The sequence below is a fragment of the Vulpes vulpes genome, chromosome 9, assembly GCF_048418805.1.
Source record: "Vulpes vulpes isolate BD-2025 chromosome 9, VulVul3, whole genome shotgun sequence".
Lineage (NCBI taxonomy): Eukaryota > Metazoa > Chordata > Mammalia > Carnivora > Canidae > Vulpes > Vulpes vulpes.
Window position 1 is genome coordinate 86,534,137 of NC_132788.1, and position 22,861 is coordinate 86,556,997.

General features: G+C 41.7%; 1 protein-coding gene across 1 annotated transcript in view; it reads left to right on the plus strand.

Moving 5' to 3' along the window:
- Positions 1-22,861, plus strand: part of ARHGEF3 (Rho guanine nucleotide exchange factor 3) — a 306,305-nt gene that overhangs the window by 104,862 nt on the left and 178,582 nt on the right. The gene's annotated exons all lie outside the window — the stretch shown is intronic.

The window sequence follows — 22,861 nt, forward strand, 5'->3', positions numbered from 1 at the left end:
CTGTCAGGTCCTTATCAGCAGAATGGGGACAGTAATGCCATTTCTCAAAACTTGAGACTTGGTTATAATGGATATAAAGTGATCTGAATAATGCCTCCATGTAAAGTGTGCAGAAAATATTAGCTCCTTGTAACTAGAATTCTCTTACACCTGAAATGACTGTTTTCCTAAATATGTGTGTTTGAGAGATGCCTTTTCTGTTTGGGGTGCCGCCTCAAAGGGAAGAACTGACTGTCTCTGGTTTCCGCTTTCCCCTCTTGCCTCATTTCCCTTCGGGCAATAGAGAAGCCAGCCCTTGAGCAGCTGCTGACACCTGTGAGGGTAAGCCCCTGTCATCATCAGTCTGCTGACACCAGCAATATGTCAGGCACACTGAAGCTCAGTTTTAGATTCAAAAACAGTTTCTTTTTTTGGTCACATGTGAGGTCTGTGGAGACATAGTAGCTTTTATGACAATCGTGCAAATTCTGAACTTTGGGAGCAGAATTATAGATGCCTTTGTCTATTTTATGTAGTTATTCAATTATTCCCTTTTGTGTTCCAGAATTATGCAGGGTAAAAGATGATTTTAACTTTGTTTTCTGGGTTAAGAAATCTTAGTTGCAGGGATGCCTGGGTGGCTCAGTGGTTGAGCGTCTGCCTTCCACTCAGGTCGTGATCCCAGGGTTCTGGGATCGAGTTCTGGATTGGGACTCCACAAAGGGAGCCTGCTTCTCCCTCTGCTTCTGTCTCGGCCTCTCTCTGTGTGTGTCTCTCATGAATAAATAAATAAAATCTTTAAAAAAATAAATCTTAGTTGCAGATGATAGAAACAACTCAAATTGGCTTAAAAGAGGAGAGGTTTTAAAACAGTAGAGGTCTGGGGGAGTATCTTATGGAATGAAGTTGGGCCTTAGAAGCCACTGGATCTGGACACCAGGAGCCCAGGAGGGTTTTTTTTTTTAAATAAATTAATTTTTATTGGTGTTCAATTTACCAACATACAGAAAAACACCCAGTGCTCATCCCATCAAGTGTCCCCCTCAGTGCTCGTCACCCATTCCCCCCCACCCCCCGCCCTCCTCCCCTTCCATCACCCCTAGTTCGTTTCCCAGAGTTAGGAGTCTTTATGTTCTGTCTCCCTTCCTGATATTTCCCACACATTTCTTCTCCCTTCCTTTATATTCCCTTTCACTATTATTTATATTCCCCAAATGAATGAGAACATACACTGTCCTTCTCCGATTGACTTACTTCACTCAGCATAATACCCTCCAGTTCCACCCACGTCGAAGCAAATGGTGGGTATTTGTCATTTCTAATGGCTGAGTAATATTCCATTGTATACATAAACCACATCTTCTTTATCCATTCATCTTTCGATGGACACTGAGGCTCCTTCCACAGTTTGGCTATTGTGAACATTGCTGCTAGAAACATCGGGGTGCAGGTGTCCCGACGTTTCATTGCATCTGAGTCTTTGGGGTAAATCCCCAACAGTGCAATTGCTGGGTCGTAGGGCAGGTCTATTTTTAACTCTTTGAGGAACCTCCACACAGTTTTCCAGAGTGGCTGCACCAGTTCACATTCCCACCAACAGTGTAAGAGGGTTCCCTTTTCCCAGGAGGGTTTTGGACTCCTTTTTGTTATTTGCTGCATTTTCTCTACAGACTGACTTCTTTCATTTCTCTGTGCTATGGAAATGCAACTATCCACACAGAGCAGCCTCTTCCCTCTCTGAACCAAAATTACTGGGGAGGGATTTTGATTGGTCCAACTTAGGTCAGGTGGATACTCCTGGACCAATCAGCAGTGGCCAGGGAGTGGGTCCTGCTGTACCACTATGTTGGCTCCTATGTTAACTAGGAGGAAGAAGGAGGCAGTTTCCAGAAGAAGGGGAGAGGCACTAAGCAGATACTAGCAATTCTTGTCTGTGAAAGTCTTCTCCACCCATAGTAAAGCATAGTCATCCTGATTCCTAAGGTCTGGCTTCTCAGATGGACAAAACTAACTCCTCTTCTTTCATGTTTGGTTAGAAGCTTTCCTTTTAGTTGTTTCATGTTTGGTTAGAAGCAGTCCTTTTAGTTGTGTTGCTTTGTTTTGTTTCAACAATAATAGTCTGACCTGGGAGCAAGAATAGACATAAATATAAGACAAAATAATAGACATAAAGAATAAGACATAAAACATAATTGTCTTCTGAAATAGTTGAAATAATAGCAGATCCTGGAAAATTACATTCTGAAATGGCTTAAGGCTGTTGCTATAATATTGGAAACTATTGGAGTTTAGTCTTGGGTTTTAAATAGAAAATAGCCTAAACATCAGTCTCATATTGCTTTGTGGTTTACAAAATTTATGACTTTCCATGGAGCTTTTTATTTTTCATTTTATTTTTTTAATTTTTCATTTTAACCAAATTTAGCTTTTATTGCACAAACAGTATCAGAGCAATGATCCTGTTACCTTCAGAAGGCCCTGATGCTATTTGCAGATGTGGGAGGAGATTGCAGAACCAAGGGGATCTACCTATTTGGAAAATCCCTTCTCTGAAGCTGAACCTTCCACCTCAGTTTTCCTTTTCCCCCTCCCTGTTAGGTTTTATTTTATGTTTCCTGCCCATGTGAGAAGCTGGGGATGGGAATTACAGCTTTTGGCATGGGGGTTAGTAAAGGTCTTGTCACTGACTTTTCTTCTCTCCTATCAATCTCTTCCTCTTCACAGTTGATGGCCTATTTAATGGATTGGACTTGGGGTTTAGTTCACTGTGATCTGTATACCCTTCCCCGCCCCCCAGCCTTTTTAAGTGCTCACATCACACTGTCCGTTAAACCACTTGAAACACACAATGAGAAGCAGGGGGTGAAAGCTAGCTGCAGAGAGGATGCAGACCGGATGGAAAGATCCCCTCTGACTCATGGGGTCCATGATGCTAATAGGTCCTTTCTCTCTCTCTCTACTGCCTTGGCCTTCCCTGTGGAAGATGTGGTCGATGATGATGATGCAAAGTTGAAGTTCACACAAGAGGCCCACAGACTGAAGGTGTTCTGGGTCAACGAGACAGATTTCTTTATCAAAAGACTCAGAGACAAGTATCCCTGGCCAGCAACTGCAGTTTGCCAATTAGGCAGATGAACAGCTGGCTAAGTTCTATTTTGTTTCTGTTTGGGGAGGCAGAAAACTCATGGAGCCAGAATGGATATCTCCAATGGGGTAGCCAAATTAAGGTCTTGTGTATGTTAAGTGCTCATATGTATTTGATGCCTCTGTATATTTAGTATCTTGCCAGTCTCACTTCACCTCCTCACCATGCATCACAAACGCTTAGTAACCAGCTGCTTTTTCAATATTAGGTTCTTTTGTTCCCTACACCCTTTCCTATCTCTGTTTACCTTATACATGTTCTACTTACTAACCACTTATTTATACTTAACATAACCCAAAATAATTCTCCTTTTTTTTTAAGATTTTATTAATTCATGAGAGATACACAGAGAGATCAGAGACATAGGCAGAGGGAGAAGCAGGCTCGCCGTGGGGAGCCTGATGTAAGACTTGATCCCAGGACCCCAGGATCATGCCCTGAGCCAAAGGCAGACGCTCAACCATTGAACCACTGAGGTGCCCCTATTCTTGATTTTGATGATTAATAAATCTTATAAACCCACTCATCTTCAGTAACTGAAGTAAATATTTTCTAAAAGAGTTGCTTATTGCAAATTGATTACATAAGGCCCATTTTTAGATTTGCTACCCTTTATAAGCCTGATGATGACAATTCCCTTACTTGGTCTTTAGCACTCCATATTTGTCATCCTTTACCCAGGTTCTCTCCTTCTGCCATTCGGAAATCTCAATAAACACAACTCCTAGATCAGCCTTTTTGTGCATGACCATTGCTGCTGACTTCCACAAGGTGCTGGTAATAAAAACAGCTGGCTTAGACACTGCAGCAGCAACGTGGACCACCAGCGTCCTGACCTGGTTAATGCACATTCTGGGAGGAGGAAATGTTCTGTGCAGAGTGCTGCTAATACACAATGTGTTTTGTATCCTCAGGGCTGATTTGACCTAACCTCCCATTTAGAAAAAAAGAGGAATGAGGCTGCTTACTTTCTTGAGGGACAGAGACAGGGATTTGTTTAAAATCATAGCTCTGATTTGAGGAAAATGCAGTGGAGTGGTATCAGGTAAATGCATTTAATTAATGCAGGTTCAACCAGACCTGTTCATTGAAAAGGGGGGTAGGGAGAGAACTTACAACTCAGTGTTAGATGGGATGGTGAACTTGCTGTTCTGTTTGTCAATCCCAATGAGGAGATGGTAATTCTAGGTCTTGATGTGGGCTTTTTGTATAACATGCTCCCTAAAAACAAGCAAGAGTTATCAGGGGCTAAACTGAAGATATATGTATAATATTTTTCTAGCAGTTTATGGAGAGAAGGGATGTCAGACTTTACCTGGTGCCTTTCTAAGGAGTTACCATGGTTACTATTTTTACTCTGTTATTTTTTCAACTCTTTATAATGAAAAATTTTAAACATATGGAAAGTTGAAATATAACTGCAATGAACACCCACCCTCTGGAATCAACAATCACTAACATTTTACTCTGTGTATCTATCTATGTCTTGATCTATGTATGCATCTATCTATAGCTGTTTATGCAGTTTGGATTTTTTTACTATACCATTTCAATAGCAGATAACATTATCCTTCACTTTTCGATACTTCGATATATATGTCCTGAGAATAAGGTTTTCCTACATTACCAAGCCCAAGAAAGCTACTAATAATTCCCCAACATTTGCTGAGACTCATTCCATATTCCTGTTTCTGCAATTATCTTTTATAGTTGGTTTCCCCCAAAACCATCCAAAAGCCTTGCATGGCATCTGGTTGGATAGTTTTAAATCTAATCGAGACCACAGTTTTATTTTGTTACTCTGTTTTTAAGTCTTTTTTATTCTCAAATACTCCCCTCATCACAATCCTTCCTACTTAAAATGACATTAACTTTTTGAAAAGACCAGCCCAGTTGCTTATGGAACGTGTTTCACATTTGAATTTATCTGATTGTTTCCTTATGCTATCATTTCACTTATTCCTCTGTCCTTCATTTTTATAAAGTGATAAGTTGAAAGACTTGGTTTCTTTCATGTTAAACGCTTTTGGGCAGGAAAACATCCTAAGGGATGCCAGCTACGTGGCATTCAGGGGCATGTTAAGAGGCACACAGCAGTAGGTTGTTTGTTATGCTGACTTACTAGACAGGGTAGATGCTGATGGTAGTCCAGTCTCTGAGTGAGGAGCAACTCTGCTGTAGATTCCTTGATGGATATTTTTAATTAATTAATTAATAATTAATTATTGTCAGTCCGCCTTTCCTTAATTTTTTAAAAAATTTAATTTCAGCATAGCTAACATACAGCGTTATATTTAGTTTCAGGTGTGTAATGTAGTGATTCAACACTTCTATACATCACTCAGTGGCTCATCACAATAAGTGTGCTCTTAATCCCCTTCACCTGTTTCACCCGCTCATTCTCCTCTGCCACCTCTTTGGTAGTAACCATTAGTTTATCCTTGGTGGATATTTTAGAGCTCTTTGCAAAGCAAAAAAAATCTAAAAAACAAAAACCCAAAACCAAACAACAAAAAAACCAAACAGGCACTTGTTCTACTATCTCAAGAAAAGGGCTATTTAATGAGAGAATATACAGTTGTCAGAACCCAGGCTTTCTCTCTCTGGTCAGTTTCATTCTTCCTTTCTCTACCTTCTCCTTCTGATGCATAGGTCCTGCTCCAAACGTCTTCTTTGTGCATGTGGCACTATGGGCTGGTCTGACTCAACTTGATGTGATCTTTCAACAGCTCGCTCTCCTAAAGCTCACTGGGTAGTCTTCAGGTGCCCCATCTCCAAATCCCTAGGAAAACTCTGATCACATCAGCTTATCTTTCTTGGGCTGGGCCTCTCAAGAGGTGGGCAGGCTGCTGGCCAGTTCTTAGAAGGCCTTTCCTCTTCCTTGGTCCAGTCACGTGCAGTTAGAAAGTCAGGGTCAAATGGATCTGCTGTTTACCAGTTTAGGCAAGGGACTAACTTCCCTGAGATTCAAGAGTTCTCACTTGAAAATGTATCTAGCTCATAGGGTTCTGATAAGGAGTAAATGAAGTAATTCATATCAAATATTTAGCACTGGGTCTATGACACAGAAAGTGCTCAATAAATACTTCCCCCCGCTGCTACTACAACTTTTTTTAATCTTATGTTCACTCAGCAGGAACTGTGGGGAAAATGGGGCCAATTCCCCAGAAAGAAAATGTGGGGAAGATACCCCAAAACATTTCTAGGATGGTCGAAAAACTTTCCATTTATTTACTATTTTTCCATGATATATAGTGATCATTTTAGGTCCTGTGTTCTGGGAGACTGAGGGGACCATTTGTTCTTTGCATGTGCCATTGAACAAAAAAAAGCCATACTTTATGCATATGGGGATATGCACCAATTTAGAGGGAGGAAAGAAAATTTCTAACATAAAAAGCTATTGAATGAATTTCAAATGCAGTCTGCATATATTCTGGAACATTCTAATGTATTTGTTCTGATAGGGATTGACCTATAGTAATTCAAAGCTTATATATCTTGTGACATTTGGCAGTGGATTTAGTTCTGAATTTTTAAAATATTTAATTAATTAATTTATTTGAGAGAGACAGAGACAGTGAATGATGCATGAATGGGGAAGAGAGGGAGAGGTTCCCCCCTGAGCAGGGAGGCCAACGCAGGGCTTGATCCCAGGACTCTGGGATCATTATCTGGGCCAGGGCAGACACTTAACCAACTGAGCCACCCAGGCACCCTGGAGTTAGTTCTGAATTTATTTTGCTAGCATCTCTCTGCATGAGCTGTCTCTCTGTACTATCACAGACTGGTACATCGAACTGGCTATTCTTGGCTTCTTAACCACAGCACCTTAGTTGCCCAATGAAAATATCCAACAAATGTCTACATTTTTCTCATGTTTGTGGTTTCAATTGCATTTTTATATATGGGAAAAATTAGCATCTTCTTTTGAAGGATAAGAGAAGATTATTTTGATATTAAGGGAACATTTGAAATCATTGACTGAGGTCAGTCTAAGGATCGAAATTTTTTCAAAGTGTGGCTTTTCACCTACAGATTTAGTCAGCCTTCTTAAAAAGTGGTAATTTGGAATGCCAGTGAGGGTGCGGTAGGACGGATGCTATCACAGGTGTTCAGTGGCATTGTTACTTAATTATCTTTCTGGAAAGCTGTTTGTGTCAAGAACCATAAATATATTTATGGCCATTGGCCCAATAATTGCATTTCTATGGATCCATCCTATAGAAGTCACCCAATGTGTGGGTTAAGATTTATGCACAACAGTGTTTGGTGCAGCACTCATTATAATGGTAGAAAAAAGTGGAAAAAGTCTAAATGTCCAATAATGTGGGACAGTTGGTGTGAATTGTGTTGTATCCATATGAGCATGTGTTATGCAACCATAAGGGGATATTGTGGAAGAGTGTTATTCAGTGAAAATGTGTATTGTGTTCTTAAAAGCAGGAAATAAAATTGTATATACAGTAATGATCCTGCTGGAAAAAAAATTAAACATGCTAAAATATTAATAATGAGTTCCTCAGACTAAATGAGTGTCAAGTGACATTTTTTCTTTGTTTTGTTTTGGCTTTTCCAAGTTTCTACAGGGTGTGTGCATATATAATTTTCATAATTGAGAAGAAAAATTGAGGTGAGAAGACAGATATTTGAATTGTAATTTTGAAGTGGAACTTCGAGTTTTTAGGTTTAAGAATAAAAATCATCCCAACAGGCAACAGGAATAAATCTAAGTCAGAAATTCAATGAATTGGCCTAAATCCCATGGTTACTTAAGATGGAATTTTAAAATAAGGCATCTGTTTATGGAGGAGTTTCAAATGTGAGAACTGGATGAAGGTGAACTTGGAGGAATTTTGTCTTCCTTTTCTAACATCAACAACAAATCCATAAATCTTACTTGGATATTTGAGAGAGGAGGAAAGCACCTTAATAAGAGTGAATGCTGTGTACTCAGCCAAGAAAAAAATCATTTCCCAAAGAGTTAATATTCCAAAGAATTAATAGGTAACTCAATTGCATCTTATTAAGTTGGGATACCTTATTTTGATGGGTTCTGGATGACACCTTGGGAGAATACTTTAAAACGTCACTTTTGGAAAATTAGAGGAAAATGCTTAATATGGCAGCCTGCGTATTCCTTCGTTTGGTTTCATTTATTATTCAGGCTCAAAGGACTGCAGATTGCAAAGTTGCCTTAGTAATTTTGGGGGTCAAAAGGATACTGGACTTTTAAAAATACCCTTTACCCTCAAGGTATGTTTCCTGTTTTACAACTCCTGTAACTAAAATCAAACGTGTTTTTCCTGGGTCAAACCTTTGCCGGGCATTAATATCTTTATCGCCAAATTCTAAAACTTCTCAAGGAAGGAAAAAGCTTGAGATTTAGACTGGAATAGTCCTTTCAAGTCTGCATTATTGGTACAAATGACCAAGATTTGCTGTTCCTGAAACATAATAAAACCTGCTGCCTATTCTTATGGTCTTGATATCATGTCTTTTTTCCCTTCTTTTTAAAATGTGCTCATCTCATTATCCAGAGTGACTAAGAGGCCCTGCATATGTGCCACTAAAATACTCGTCCTCAATTCGCTCTTCCTTTTGTCCTGATACCCGTTGCTCAGGAAGTGACTTCTCCATCTTGTTTCATGAGTCATTCTGACGTGGTTCACCAAATTCCCTCCATTGACCATGCCTCCTACTTGAACATCATCCCTCTGCTTTAATAAATGCTCATTTCCCTTCCTTGTCCACTTGCATTTTTTTTCTATTTTAGGGTTTTGATCTAATATTGCCTATTATATCTCTTATGTGTAATTTTATGTTATTTAGTGGTATCAAACTTCTTTAATATATTAAGAAATTTTTCTACTACCAAACTCAAAGGGCCAATGTCAAAAAGTGCATAAAAGTGGACAAGTAAATGAGAACAGGAAAGAGAATCCCTATTATGCAGCACTAAACAGTGCAAGTAAGTCAATTTAATGTGGTTTTATGAATTTTAGTTACTTATTTCAAAAACTGATACCTCCATGTGTGTTTCTGGAAAAAACACAAAGTTGGCATTCTCCTCTCAGCTGCCTTCTGTTTCTTACCCTTGATACTGGTTTTATTTCTACAAGAATTCAATCTGAAAAGTCTCTGGCTTGGCAACAGGAGGAGATAAAAGCATTTTACCTGTTGTTGTGTTTGTTGTGTTTGCTTACAGTCACTGGGCTTATTTCTGCTGGCCTGGCAGGGTTTATGTTGGCAATGATGAGGAGATGCTATCAGCAATTCATTGTGTACTGTTTGCATAACGGGACAGGGCAGCCAGCTCCAGTCAGTTTTTTTTTTTAAATGCATCAGATTAGTTGAATGATTTTATTAAGATGCCTGTCTGGTTGGGAAGCTGCAATCTGTGACTGATGATGACACAGTGCTCAAGTACCTGAAAGGCCCCCAGCTACAAGTGATAGGCTGGGCTAGCAGGTTGCTCAATTTCTAGATCATGATTGCACCTGCAGAGCTCTGGCTACAATGCTGAATGGCAAAGGCACAATGCTCAGTTATGTTGTCCTTTGATGCCTCAGGTCTTTTAAACCTCAGAGGATCCACAGCTATTCCAGAAACTTCAGTCAAGGGAAGATCTGCTGGATTGTCCTTAGGTAATAGTATCTAAACAAAGTTTTCCTTCAAGAACAGTCATCCTGTTAACCATCAATGAGATAACTTGGAAAACAAGACCTTTAAAGACATCTAGTGCTTGAGTTTACTTATTTGCTTTTAGAACGAAGTCACCGCTCAGTACCGTGATTATAGAAACACAGGAAACACAGGAAATTTTTTTCAGTCTACTTCAGCTACTCACACATCTCCTAGCAAAGTCCTTGAAGTGTGGTCTTTGGGGTAGTAGCAGCAATAGCACCTGGGAGCTCATTTGAAATACAGACTCTCAGGCCCCACCCCGACCTGAATCAGAATCTGCATTTTATCAAGATCCTCAGCTTGTGTGTGTGACACATGAAGGTGTGAGAAACACTTTGGTTCTTAGGGCAGTCTCCATTCAGCTTGCAGATACTATCAGCTCAGATGGAGGTTTTTTGTGAAAGTCTCTGGTCAGGATTCAGGCTGATGGAAATTGACATGCAGTCTGTCCTCTTTCTCTACTAAAAGAAAGTAGAGCCATGGTGATTCCAGTTAACTAGGACCTGGGACTCTAGCCACTTAGTACAAATCCTCCTGGGGTTCAGACACAGTAAAAGACACCAGAGGCAGGGTTGAAAATTCTGGTATCACCACTCCTCTCACTAGTCGCTCCCTCCCTACCTGGGAATACCCAAATCATAGCATTCTCTGTCCATGGAAAGGTATTCCTGGAACTCTTTCTCTGATGCAGACTATGTTTTTTTTTTTTTTTCTCATCATGTGCCTTTTGCCAAGGTAGTAGGTGTCCTGTGTTGTCCTCGGCAGCAGAGCCATCACACCCTGCTGTGTGATGATGATGTGTGATAAAAAAGGAGAGGGGTCCATTTCACTTCGGGCTACTGAGGCCCATGTGCTATGTAATGCATGTCCCGTCTTTAATTATTTACTGGTCTTGCCCTGCCCATCCACTGTCCTGGCTGCTGCTGTTTGCTGTGTTCTGTAGTAGAGGAATTTGACCCCTCCAGAGTTTAAATCCCACTCAACTCTGGCCGTTTCTTGGCATGGTTTTTCCTCAGGTGGCAGTTCGCTGAGGGCAGAGGCATATTTTCCAAACCCCGCTGTGGCTCAGTGTGTTAAGTATGTCTTCATATTGAGAGAGATTCAGGCAGAGGCTAAGCTGATTACAGGGCTCAAGCCAGGCCCTGAGCACATTTCAGACTTGGAATGCAAATTGTTGTCTGTAGTAATTATAGTTTGTGCCATGGCCCTGCTCGGCCCCCGTGGTCATTATCCTGGTACAGAATAAGCAGTTTTGTGCTCTGAGAGTGGGAGGTAATGAGGGGGAGAGGGGCGCTTGAGGGACATTTAAGGGGTATTTTCAGGGCCCATCCCCTAGTCTGAGTGGGTGTGGGACAGACCCAGATGTGTGCTGGGGTGCACCACTGACAAACTGTGACCTGTGGGCCAGGAACTCAACCTCTTTGAGCTTCGGTGCTTTCTAGTCTTTGCCTTGGAAGGTTGCCCTGGTGATGAGATGGCGATGATGTAATGGGCCCTCATCAGTGCCTGGCACATAAGAGGTGCTAAGGGAGAGTTTCATGGCTTACCAGGTACCATAAGGGCAAGGATCTGTGACAGGAAAATACACACCCTTCTTAAAGGGCAATTCTCATGCACATGTTGGTTACCCCCTCTTCCTGCGGAGGGACTATAGCATCCTTCTCATGCTTCCCAAGTCTGCAAAATTGACAGTAGCTTAGAGCGCTGGCTCGGGTCAGACTTCCTGCAGATCAGTCTAGCTGTGTGCCCTTTGGTGATTTGGTGGACATCTCTGAGCCATCATGGGTTTTGTTGTTTGTTAAATGGACATTATAATTGTATGTGATTCACAGTGTTGTTGGGGAGATTATCTATGAAGAATGCATATAAAGTTGAGCACCAGTGCTTGGCTCAAAGTATGAAGGGGGGGGTACTATTGTTATCCCCTTTGCAAAGATAAGGAAATGAAGGCTTTAAGGGCTAAGTGACTCTCCCAAGCCTGTGGCCCAGATGTGGTAAAGCCTGGACTCTGGCTCAGCAAATTGCCTGTGGTTCCACATTAGCGTCACTGTCATTCTGCCTCAAGGTGTTCAGAAATCACTGCATGAGTTCTGCCCAGGCGTCTGCTTCCGAGGCTCCACTTCTCAGACCCCTCGTTTTTTTCCAGACCCCTTGTTTTTGTTGACAAATTCTTTCTTTTTCTAAAAAATATTTATTTATTTATTTTAGAGATTGAGAGAGAGCGTGTGCGTGGTGGTTGGGGGAGGGGCAGAGGAAGAGGGAGAGAAAAATCCTTGAGCAGACTCCCTGCTGAGCATGGAGTCCCTATGTGGGACTCACTATCTCGACCCTGAGATCATGACCAGAGTAGAAACCAAGAGTTAGATACTTAACTCATGGAGCTATCCTGGCACCCTGACAAATTCTTTCTTAAATTGGGTTTAAGTAGATCATAGTAATATTATTATATTACTTTATTATGTGATGTTATGTATAATATGTTATATAATATCAAAATATAAATTAATATTGCCTTGTGTGTGCTCTTACTCTTACTGTCCCCATTCAACAGATGATAAAATGGAGGTACAGAGAAAGTAAATCGCCAGAGGTTACATGGTAAGCATAGTGCTGGGATTTGAATTCAGGTGGTTTGGCTCAGGATTCCTATTCCTAACCCCAAGCTAAACGGCTTTCCAGATGCTATGCCTTTGCCACCTGGGCTGGCCTTGGGGTTCCCAGACCTCCTTAGATGCAAACTTGGCATATCATTTCCTAGGACCTGTCACTGTGTGCTTGGCCTCACTTGGCCTCAGAGAGTGGTTCTGGGGCCTCCTCTCATACCCCCCAGGTGCTCATTCAACACAGAAGGCCATTTGTGCCTCAATCTTGTACATTCTTAAAAAAATAAAAATAAAAATCAGCCTTTCATCTTAATAATGACACAACCCAGAGGTGAGGTTCCTGTTATCACACCAGGGGAATTGGGGCAGAGGTGATTGGAGTTGTAAAGTCAAGTAGCAGGGGAATTCCTTCTTTTCTCCATAAATTACTGACACCAGAGCTCTGTGTAATTTCACATTATGGGGGAGAATGGCTATGCTTAACTCCTCTGGGGAGAGGAAATTTATCTCACTTCTCATTCAGCAAGGAGAGGGAATTGGGAAGCATAGAAATGGAATTTTGTTGTTGTTAAATTCCTGACTTTTAGCTAATATATTTATGTATGTGTACTTTAACATAGGAACTAAGGTACTAAGACATAGCACCAGTATTATATAGTCATGGCCACTCTTCTTGACAAAAAAGAATTCATGTTTGGTTGTGTATCTGTTCTTGCTGAAAATCTTGCTCTTGGTCCCCATTTTCCACAGGAAAGAGTTGGAATTTCTACCTTGGCTCCAACCTTCTCTTTTCCTAGCCTAACCATTCCATCCCTCCCATGGGCCTTTGAGCATCTTTTCACTTCTCTCCTTTACTGTGGTTCCTGTCCTTTCAGCCTGACAACTCTGCACATCCCCAATGAGCTGTTCGAATGGCTCTTTTCCTGAAGGGACTTGAGAATTGTCCCTGACTGCTTCTTCAGTGTTCCTGGCATTCCAAGGCCATGGAACGTGACAGGATGAGCAGTAGACGTTGTTTATAGGTCTGTATTCCCTTTCACCCATGAGTTCTCATGTGGTATTTTTGTATGCCTAACACATGGAACACAGAACGGGGCACTTTTCTGTTGAACGAAGGATGCGTGCTCCCTCTTTACACATGCCCGGATACATTTCTTCCCTAAGCAGGGTCTGTGGATAATAGAGAGAATACCAGGTGATAGAGCTGAAACACCAGGCTATCGGCTACATGCGGGCAGGATCTGTCCTGCTGCTCCAGTCTACACTGTGGTTAGTGTTCATGGAGACAAATGTCAGACAAATGCCTGAATGAGCACTGTGGTAATGAGCCCATGTTGCAGACCTAGATTCAAATCCCTATTCCATCACTGCCAAGCTTGGATAACTTCCTTAACCTCTCTGAGCCTGTGCCCTCATTTATAAACTAAGGATAATAAAGGTACCTATCTCATAGAGTGGTCAAAGAATTGAATGTTTAATGTCTAATGCATAGCAAGCCTCCAATCAATGGTGGTTGCTAAAGCTATTAATAAATAAATTAATCATGGGATATATGCTGAAAAGAGAATCAACAGGGTATCATGATAGAGGATAAGATGGTGGGACAGGGGATGTGATCCTTTAGGCAGCTCAGTCAGGGAAGGATTCCTGTAAACTGGGACCAAACTATGAGAAGGATGCTGCTGTACTGTGAAGATATGGAGGAAAGAGTTTTCTGGAAAGCAGGTGTACAGGCCCTGGAACAGGAAAGAGCTTAATGAGGAATAGAAATTGTGACTAGAGCTTGGGAGGTGGAAGGAGAGTAGAATGAGATAAGGGCTTAGGAAGGAGACAGAGGCCAATTGATGCAGGGCCTTGTGGGCCAAGGGACACTGTTTGGGTTGAATTTGAAATGTGAAAGAAGCCATTCAATTCTTATGCTCAGAATCATTCTGTGGGTCTGGACTACTTCAGCTTTAGCCTATCCTATGTTCTGTGTGTATGAACTAACCCCCACAATGAAACCCAATTCTGGGATGCTTGGGTGGCTCAGTGATTGAGCATCTGCCTTTGGCTCAGATTGTGATGCTGGGGTCCCAGGATCGAGTCCCACATAGGACTCCCTGCAGGGAGCCTGCTTCTCCCTCTGCCTGTCTCTGCCCCTCTCTCTGTATCTCTCATGAATGAATAGATAAAATCTAAAAAACAAAACAAAACCTCAGTTCTGATTGATTTAAGCAGAAAATAAATTTATTACAGGATATAGGAAGCTCAGAGAATTTCGGGAGGATTAGGGAACCAGGAACAACCTTAAATTATACCATCAAACATTTCCTACAAGCACATCATTGCTGCCACTGCTGGGCAGGTGTCAATAGCATGGTTTGTGCCAACTAATGTGGCTGCTCAGTTGCCCTCACTGCTGCCTCTGTGAGCTGCTGCCACCCCCACAAGAATTGAGTCTGCAGTGTCCCTGCTGTTTTCATTCCAGCTTTTGATGCCAAGTCTGGGGTGGGTGTATCTGATTGGCTGAACCTAGCTCATGCTCTCATGCCCTGGCTGCAAGGGAGGCTGGGAAAGAAAGTGTGCGGCATCCTCATCTCTTTTGGTAGAATGTGGGGCTCGCGTTCATGAGTTGGGGCTTCCCCAAACCTAGGAAGATAATTAAACTGCAGAGTCTTCAGAGGGTTAAATGTCCCTCACAGACACACGTGGAATAAGTGACTCAAGGAGCCCCTTGGCTTCAACAGTTTTGACCAATAGGTGGTAGCACTCTTAAAAAGACTACTCTGCCTTCCTCTTAGACAATGATTTAAGAAAAATAGTGCCAAATTTGGAAGCAACTATTTCTCAGTCTGTTGCGAGACTAGGAACAATTTTTTTTAATTAGTTTAGTTCGTGCAGGTGTGTGGGGTCGCATGTTTCCCCCATGTTTATCACAGATTTGCATTCCTGTTGGAAATGCCTTAGCCATTGTCAGGGCTTATAATTGCTTCTTGTTATTGCCACGTGGGGCTTATTGTCCAAGATTTTGCTGCAGAGTTTATTGTTTATCTTACACCCCGTCTCCAGGAAGCTGCATGCGGAAATCTCTGAGCCTTACCAGGAAGTCTGACTTAAAGGGACAGCTTCCAGGGCAGAGCACTAACTGGGAGAAGGCCTGAGCTTCCAACCAAAACCCCGCTTCCCTGGGGTGGCAACTGGAAGCCTGAGTATCCCCCCACTTGGTTTGCTTGTTTCCAGTGTTTGGGTGATTCTTTTCTAATTCTGATTTAAGGGAAAAAAGTGGCAGTATTTACTCTTTGAGTACACATGGATACACACCAATCAAAATAAAACAAAAAAACCACTTTCACTGTGGTGTAGGCAGAACAAATGCTCTGAGTCACAGGTGCACGCACACACGCTTTTCCAATTTCTTTTATTTTGTTTGAGGGGTGTTTTCATAGAACTCTTGAACTTTTTAGATAGACATAGGGATTTTAAGGAAGTCAGCATTATAACAGCAAAAAAGTAAATGATGGGGGGGCGGGTGTGCACCTGGATGGCTCAATCAGTTAAGTGTCTGACTCTTGATTTTGGCTCAAGTCATGATCTCAGAGTTCTGAGACCGAGTCCTGTGTTGGGCTCCGTGCTGGGTAAAGCCTTTTAGGATTCTCTCTCCCTTTCCCTCTTCCCTTCCCCCTACCTCTCTTTAAAAACAGCAGCAACAACAATAACAACAACTAAATAGGACTTAAGCTTTAACCACCTTCATATTTTGTTTTCTTTATTGGAAGGAAGAAGGGAAACAGGAAATTGCAAATTTCCATTGTCTTTTTCTTATTAGATACCTAATTGACAGCTCTTGTTCAAAGCAGGGTAAAAATCAAATTATTTCAGATTTTTTTTTATTCATGAGAGAGAGAGAGAGAGAGAGAGAGAGAGGCAGCGATACAGGCAGAGGGAGAAGCAGGCTCCATGCAGGGAGCCCAATGTGGGACTCGATCCCAGGACCCCAGGACCACACCCTGGGCTGAGGCTGGTGCTAAACCGCTGAGCCATGCAGGAATCCCCCTATTTCAGATTTGGTATCAACGTTTCAACTTGTTAAGAAGAAAATTTTCTGCTTGAGAAAAAAATAAATTACTATTGTGGTTTGTTTGTATTTTTTGGTCTTTTAAAAAATATTTTATTATGGAAAAATTTAAACATATATAAAAATGGAAAGAACAGTATACTGACTCCCAGTGTCCCCATCATCTTTTGTTCTGCTTTTAAACACGTGTATCAGTTAGATTCCTATAGACCTCTTTACAACCCTGTGAGGGATAACGGAATCATGATTCCTGTTTTATAGATGAGGAAACCAAGGGTCAAGGAAGTTAAGGGAGTTACCAGGTCATTGAACTAGTAAATGCAGAACCAGAGATCACAGAGCTACCTTATCAATTTACTGTTCCTTATTCCAGCCAGCCAGTTGTTCCCAGAAATTATCCTTAAGGAGATATCTGGATTCAAAATAGTGACGAGAAACTATTTTCTAAAAAATGATTTCTGCCTTTTGTTATATATTTTTAACTCAGATACTTGAGCAAATTACTTTTTAAAATCCTCCTGAGTATTCAGGTATTAGGAATACCACCCCCTTTCATATTCAGATTTTCTTCTGCTTAATCAGCTTTGACAATATAACACCAAATAGTAATTCTCATTTCCAAGTAAAGAAGCTCTTTCGCTGGTAGATATCAGCTAATTAGTTTTTAAACCTTTCTTTTTCCTAAGAATTGGGCAGAGGTCAGCAACCCACTAGAGTTTCACTTTTAACTGACAGTGTAACAAAGAGGTCTTGACAGTCCTTTGAAAGAGCTGTACTCAGGGTGTCCCTGTTTTCTGAGCAATAGATCGAATGGGCTTATTTGCCAGCGCCCTAGTCTGCTCCCTGTGGAAATGCTTCAGGCTGTCCTTGCTTGCGTTCATAAAGGAGGTGGAACTCTAGGGACCAGGCCCTTGGCTGCTGCACAGCGCACATCAGAAGGCAGCTTTCCTTATTTCTGATTCACTTTTTTAAAATAACTGTTTGTGGGTTGGTTGCCAAAATAATGTGAGGAATTTGATTATAAAAGTTCAGATTTGTTTAGAGAGGAAAAAAAAATACAGTGCTCAAGCTATTGCTCGTAACAAAACCAGCAAGATAAGCACTCGAGATTAGCCATGATTAGCAATCTGTTGAGACTTCCATGTTCAAGCCTCATTTATTTTTAGTTCTTGTGTTGAAACCATAGATGAAGACTTTCCTATTTATTCATTCTTGACCTTGGGCAGCCAGGTTTGCTCCCACATTCTTCTCATCATTTTGTAATCTTGTTGAGCTGGGATATTAAGCAGGGCTCCAGAAGAGAATCAACATTTTCAAATGGTCCAAGTCTCTTGAGTTAAACCGTCTCACATCCAAGCAGCCCTGGCCTGGAACAGGTCTGGAGCACCCCCTCCCCCATTTGTTGGTGATTCATAGTGAAGGGGGGCAGCATAGTTGTTCAAGTTTTGCTTGGATTAATCACACTTCCAGCACTGAGGAGTGGATATGAAGACATGCGATAAGAGTGGATGACCACAAGTAACTCCCAGGCTCGAAATACTTAGAAGCTCTTTTTATTTCTCACTGACTTGCCATGCATTATGCCTTTCGGCCAACCTAGTAACACCAACGAGTGTTAGTATACCTCTCATCTCTGCCACAACATAAATTTTTGTTTTTTCTTAGTCTTACTTGAATTTGACAATAGCACCCAAAATGGTAAGATCTGTGAAATAACGATTTTCTGATATTGGAACCTTGATTAAATCGATGTGCAGTATACTATGTTAATTTAGTCCCTGCTGCCCTCCTGTTTTAATGATTGTTTCACCATCTAGTTTTCACTTCAGTTTGTGGAATTATTTTAAAATGTAAAGCATCGTGGTCACCTGGGTGGCTCAGTCAGCTGAGCATCTGACTCTTGATTTCAGCTCAGGTCTTGATCTTGGGGTAGTGGGATCGAACCCCACATCAGTCTCCATGCTCAGCTGGGAATCTGCTTGAGGATTCTCTCTCCCTCTCCCTTTGCCCTCCCCCAGCCACATGTGTATGCTGTTTCTCTCTCACTCTTTAAATAAATAAATAAATAAATAAATAAATAAATAAATAAATAAAGTCAGGCATCAAATGGAATATGGTCAAAGAGCCTGAAATTCCCAGCCACCATTGAGCTTTTGTAAAATCTATGGCTTCTTAGGTACAAATCAGAAAGAGAATGAGGAACCAGAATAAAATTCAAATGGAGAAAATCACCGATAGTCACCAACTTTTAATGAAGTAATTCTACTGAAATCTCACCATTTTGTTTTATGTAAATGAACTTATCACAACCCTGATGAATATGTTTCTTATGATACTTTTGGTGAGAAAACTATTTAAAACTTCTCAACATAAAATACCATGAGATATATACAATAACAGCAAAGGAAATACATCCCTTTGAGTTCTAGGGTCATGAGGAAGCGTGTTGTGGTACCTTAGCTAGGTCTACATTTTAGTATTAGTCTCTTTTGTGTATAATAAGAATTTGACAGCAATATAGTTATTTAACCAGATGTGGGGAAAACAGGGGCCAGTTTTTGCATTATAGGTGCCTTAGGGGTATTTCCCCATTATAAATATATAATGATTCAGCTCTATACACTTAGAGAAAAATATTATACCCTGAGAACCCACGCCCCCAGAATTTCATAGTTGGTTTTTTTTTTTTTTTTTTTTTTTTTTTTTGAGCATTTCACTCTGATCTATGTAGAATTTATTTTGGACAGTGTGAAGAGTGTGAAGTAGGGCTTTAAAAGGAGGCTTTTCTTTCCAAGAAATGAACTATCCCACTTGTTAGCAATCCTTCTCTCCTCTTATGGTTTGCAGTCCAGCATTGCCATATGTCAAATTCCAGAATATCCAGGGACAGGTTTCTGGCTATCTGTTCTAGGGTCTGTATGCATGTAGTAGGAGCTTGGAAATCAGCCCACCCAGGCTCCACTCCCAACCCTGCCACCTCTAGGCCTCTTGGGTAGGCTCCTGCCACCTGTTTGAGTCTCAGTTTTAAAAAATCTGTGCAGTAGAGATAACAGTGAGACTTATCTCAGGATGCCTAGGAAGGTCAAATGCAAAACTGCATGGCAACTTCTCCTATTGAAACATCAAAAATCTGCCATCACCATTTATGGTTTTAGTAATTATGGCTTTAGGATGTTTTAATATCTGCACACAGGTTCACTTTCATCATAAATTATGTTCTCAATGTTGGCAGAGTTAAGAATACGTAACTAAGAGATGACATCTCAAGTGCATCTCTCATGTCTGCAGAAAGTTGACAGAGCAGGGGGCAATGAATTCAGGTACTTCCATACCATGGGATGCTCTGCAGTACAGGTCTAATATGGGTATGATGTGGAAAGATGCTCTGAATGTTAAGTGAAAAAAGTAAGTGGTAGAATAATGTTACTCTTCCATTTTTGAAAAATGTAAGTAAAAAATAAAATGTTGTACATAGCAACTTGTGTGTGTTTAGACAGAAGGAAATATCCAGATGATTTGCCAAACTGGTGGCCCTTGGATCAAATCCAGTCAGCAACTGTGTTTTGCATGGCCTGTATAGCACTTTTTAAACTGATGGATTCATTGCCAGCATTTAAACATTGTGAGATTTTATATATAACCTGGAATTTCCAGCTTCTCTTGAGAAACTGGAATGTCTGGTGACCCTGGGCCAGTAGTCCCTTGGGACCTCTGTTAGTTGGAACTGACTGAGGGCCCCCCTGAGAGCCCACCCAGGCTTTTCCTTCAGGTACCTGACTCCTGGCCCTGAAAACATTTGGGTTTATAACCCTTTTATCTACAGCTGGCTTTGACATGGGTGCCTCTGGCAAAAGGGACTGGGATGGAGAAAAAAGCAGGGCCTTTGGGAAGACTCACTTTTTACACTATATATTTCTGTATGGTTTGAATGTATTATAGTGACACCATGTTACTTTTAAAAATTTAAAAATCAGTAGAAAACCATATTTGAATACTTGGTAGTATCCTAGGTGCCATGTAGAGAAACCCACATTCTAGTTCCTTTATAAAGTTCCATTATGAAGCTAAAAATAAACTTGAACTCTGCATGGCAGGAGCCTCTTATTATTGAAATGTTCCTTCGAGATGTCCTCTGCGTGGACCAATTTCATTACTGGAGTTCTTGCTTCTGCTCAAAGCAGGGATAGCCAGAGATGGGCCTGCTCTTCCCTTCCTTTTCTCCAGCCAGGCCACCTGCTGGTTCTCCTGCTCAACCTCCCTCTTTCACTGCTACCTGCCCTGGGACCCAGTCAAGTTTTACCTCTTCCACGAAGTGCTGCAGCCCACGGGTTTCGGTTCTTCTTTCTCGTTCAGTGTCAGCAACCAGAAGTCAGGCTTAATCATTCTTGGATTAGTTGATGTGACTATGCCCTCCCTCCCCCAGAAAAGAAAGAAAGTCTAGAGTGCCCTGATCATTTTACATTTTCCTTTGGACCCTCCTTGGGGGTGATCCCAGCCTTGGCTCTTGGGGCCCCATTCAGTGGCTTGTTTGAAAACCCTCCGGGAGACAAGTGGCTGGGCTTATGGGAACTTCCATTGGTCCTCAGGAGATTGACATTCTTCACTAGCTGAAAAGTCTCCAGGGCTGGCTAATCTCAGCTTATTGATAGGCCTCTATTAATTCAGGCCCCTTTCTGTGCAGGAGGCTGGGGGAGAGGCATTTTTTAGGAATGCCTTCCATCTCCCTCCAACCAGCTGCCACCTACCCCAGGTTTGCTCTGTGGGGAGTCAGGTTCTTGGAAATAGAGGATCCTAAAGATGAGCTGAAACCCACCTTTAGTAAGCTCTGTTTTTTGACAAACATCACTGTGTGTTTCCTGAGTACCAGACCTGGTAGGTACCACATGTGGGCTTTGAGGTGACCCAGATGGTTGCTTGAAAGTGCTTAGCCTTTTCATGGTGATTTCACTTCCTTCTTTCTCCAGATAGGACCCTTTAAGCTCTTTGAAGCAAGACCCGTGTCTGTCTGTCTGTCTGTCAGAGCAGGGCTTTCAAAGCATTTGCTTTTCTTCCAGAGTGTCCTGTTGGCCTGTACTCCCTTGCTACTGCCCTTGCCAATTCTCCTGCCTAGAAAACCCCCCAGAGTTCTATCCATGTGTCTCTTGCTCTAAGAAGCCTTCCCACACTCTGTTCCCATAAAAAATAATGCATTTGCCAGGCTCAGTTATTTCTTGCCCCATCAGTACTTTTTTGTAGATACTGGCAGCACTTAATTTGTTCTCAGGTCACCAGTGGTTCACCTTTGTACTCCCAGAGCCTGGTGCCTCCTTCTGTAATGTCTGTGGAGTACAGGGCGCTCTTCAGAGGCCTTATGTTAGAGGCCAGGTCACTACCTGGAGAGAATGGGGGAGAGCCTGCTTTCTTGTATGCCCTAGAGCCCAGTCTTAGCTGGAAGCTTGTTCTTTCTTTGCTGGGTCCCCCACTTTACTCAGGGCTCAGACAAGTAGAGGTTCTTAAAAATCTGCATTTTTAAGACAGCCTTGGGAGACTTTTGCCTCAATCTTGGCAGCTAGAAGTTGCAAATCAAATGCTACTCCATTAGAAAACTAAAATAATAATAATAATAATTGAAAGCTGCACTGGAATTATGTCTCCGTGGATTTGAGATCCATGCAAGGAAGGTGAGGGGGTTGAATTATTTGTGGAGGGGTTTGAACAGGGCATGTTTTTGTTTTGTTTTGTTTTGTTTTGTTTTGTTTTGTTCTTTTTCCTGAAACCCGGTAGGTGTCTGTGAGACAATCTGTGTCACCCAGGGGATCTGGGTTTTGTAAAAGGCAGGCAACCTGGGCAAGGTGTTCATTCTGGTGAGATCCCATTTTGTGAAATGAGAAATGCCAGCCCTGAGTTATTTCCATAATCACTCTGAGAAGAGCTTTAAGGCCTTCCATGATCCATGTCAAAGGCTGAAAGGGAGGGCACCTGGGTGGCTCAGTGGTTGAACATCTGACTTTGGCTCAGGTCTTGGGATCCAATGCCGCATCGGGCTCCCTACAGGGAGTCTGCTTCTCCATCTGCTGTGTTTCTGCCTCTTTTTCTGTCCCTCTCATGAATAGATAGATTAAAAAAAAAAAAAATAGAGCAGAGAGGGAGGTTTCCAGAAGCAGCTATTTTGAAGGAGGCTCTGAAGAGAAGATTTGCCTAAGAAAAAAAGAAACGGATGGGTGTGGTGTTTATCACAACTCTCATTTATCGAGTTGAATTTGGGATTCAGTGACAGCTCTGTGTCCCGGGCAGAGCAGCTGGCTCTTGGTTTAAGTTCAAGTGGACTATTGATTCCGGTCTGAATACACAAAGTTCTCCCAGTGTCCCTTCTCTCTCTGTCTCTCGCTGATGTTTGGGTTTAGGTCTACA